The sequence below is a fragment of the Anopheles merus genome, unplaced genomic scaffold (assembly GCF_017562075.2).
Source record: "Anopheles merus strain MAF unplaced genomic scaffold, AmerM5.1 LNR4000794, whole genome shotgun sequence".
NCBI classification, from domain to species: domain Eukaryota; kingdom Metazoa; phylum Arthropoda; class Insecta; order Diptera; family Culicidae; genus Anopheles; species Anopheles merus.
In genome coordinates, this window is record NW_024428374.1 from 1 (window position 1) to 2,500 (window position 2,500).

The following is a 2,500-nucleotide window of genomic DNA, read 5'->3' on the forward strand; positions in this document are numbered from 1 at the left end:
TGATATGGTGCGGGGAGTTCCTAAGGTTCTTTCCCGGAGATCGTCATTATCCGGGACGTACATTCATTTGTACCTGCATTAGCGCACGCTTTTGTAGAGAGCATATCAGACGGGGAAAGGTTATGTTGAGGTCGAGTGCGCTGCTTACCAAACTTTGAACGCGGTAACTTGCACTCGGCGCCGACATGGACACTTCCCTACTTACGGGTTAAGTTGTGAGTTATATTCAGGTTTATACACGTCTCGCAGAGAGACAGGTGATTGGCCGTTCTTAACTATTTGTCTTGATATGTGCGGGGAGTTCCTTAAGGTTCTTCCTCCCAGAGATCGTCACTATCTGGGACGTACATTAATTTGTACCTGCATTAGCGCACGCTTTTGTAGAGAGCATATCAAGACGTGAAGTGTTATGTTGGAGGTCGAGTGCGCTGCTTACCAAACTTTGAACGCGGTAACTTGTACTCGGCACCGACATGGACACTTCCAAACCCAAGGAATGAGTTGTGAGTTTTACTAAGAGAAACAGGTAATTGGCAGCGTTACCTATAATTCTTGATATGTGCGGGGAGTTCCTTAAGGTTCTTCCTCCCAGAGATCGTCACTATCTGGGACGTACATTAATTTGTACCTGCATTAGCGCACGCTTTTGTAGAGAGCATATCAAGACGTGAAGTGTTATGTTGGAGGTCGAGTGCGCTGCTTACCAAACTTTGAACGCGGTAACTTGTACTCGGCACCGACATGGACACTTCCAAACCCAAGGAATGAGTTGTGAGTTTTACTAAGAGAAACAGGTAATTGGCAGCGTTACCTATAATTCTTGATATGTGCGGGGAGTTCCTTAAGGTTCTTCCTCCCAGAGATCGTCACTATCTGGGACGTACATTAATTTGTACCTACATAGGCACACGCTTTTGTAGAGAGCATATCAAGACGTGAAGTGTTATGTTGGAGGTTGAGTGCGCTGCTTACCAAACTTTGAACGCGGTAACTTGTACTCGGCACCGACATGGACACTTCCAAACCCAAGGAATGAGTTGTGAGTTTTACTAAGAGCAACAGGTAATTGGCAGCGTTACCTATAATTCTTGATATGTGCGGGGAGTTCCTTAAGGTTCTTCCTCCCAGAGATCGTCACTATCTGGGACGTACATTAATTTGTACCTACATAGGCACACGCTTTTGTAGAGAGCATATCAAGACGTGAAGTGTTATGTTGGAGGTCGAGTGCGCTGCTTACCAAACTTTGAACGCGGTAACTTGTACTCGGCACCGACATGGACACTTCCAAACCCAAGGAATGAGTTGTGAGTTTTACTAAGAGCAACAGGTAATTGGCAGCGTTACCTATAAGTCTTGATATGTGCGGGGAGTTCCTTAAGGTTCTTCCTCCCAGAGATCGTCACTATCTGGGACGTACATTAATTTGTACCTACATAGGCACACGCTTTTGTAGAGAGCATATCAAGACGTGAAGTGTTATGTTGGAGGTCGAGTGCGCTGCTTACCAAACTTTGAACGCGGTAACTTGTACTCGGCACCGACATGGACACTTCCAAACCCAAGGAATGAGTTGTGAGTTTTACTAAGAGAAACAGGTAATTGGCAGCGTTACCTATAATTCTTGATATGTGCGGGGAGTTCCTTAAGGTTCTTCCTCCCAGAGATCGTCACTATCTGGGACGTACATTAATTTGTACCTACATAGCCACGCTTTTGTAGAGAGCATATCAAGACGTGAAGGGTTATGTTGGAGGTTGAGTGCGCTGCTTACCAAACTTTGAACGCGGTAACTTGTACTCGGCACCGACATGGACACTTCCAAACCCAAGGAATGAGTTGTGAGTTTTACTAAGAGAAATAGGTGATTGGCCGTTCTCACCTATAAGTCTTGATATGTGCGGGGAGTTCCTTAAGGTTCTTCCTCCCAGAGATCGTCACTATCTGGGACGTACATTAATTTGTACCTGCATTAGCGCACGCTTTTGTAGAGAGCATATCAAGACGTGAAGGGTTATGTTGGAGGTTGAGTGCGCTGCTTACCAAACTTTGAACGCGGTAACTTGTACTCGGCACCGACATGGACACTTCCAAACCCAAGGAATGAGTTGTGAGTTTTACTAAGAGAAACAGGTAATTGGCAGCGTTACCTATAATTCTTGATATGTGCGGGGAGTTCCTTAAGGTTCTTCCTCCCAGAGATCGTCACTATCTGGGACGTACATTCATTTGTACCTACATAGGCACACGCTTTTGTAGAGAGCATATCAAGACGTGAAGTGTTATGTTGGAGGTCGAGTGCGCTGCTTACCAAACTTTGAACGCGGTAACTTGTACTCGGCACCGACATGGACACTTCCAAACCCAAGGAATGAGTTGTGAGTTTTACTAAGAGAAATAGGTGATTGGCCGTTCTCACCTATAAGTCTTGATGTGTGCGGGAAGTTCCTTAAGGTTCTTCCTCCCAGAGATCGTCACTATCTGGGACGTACATTAATTT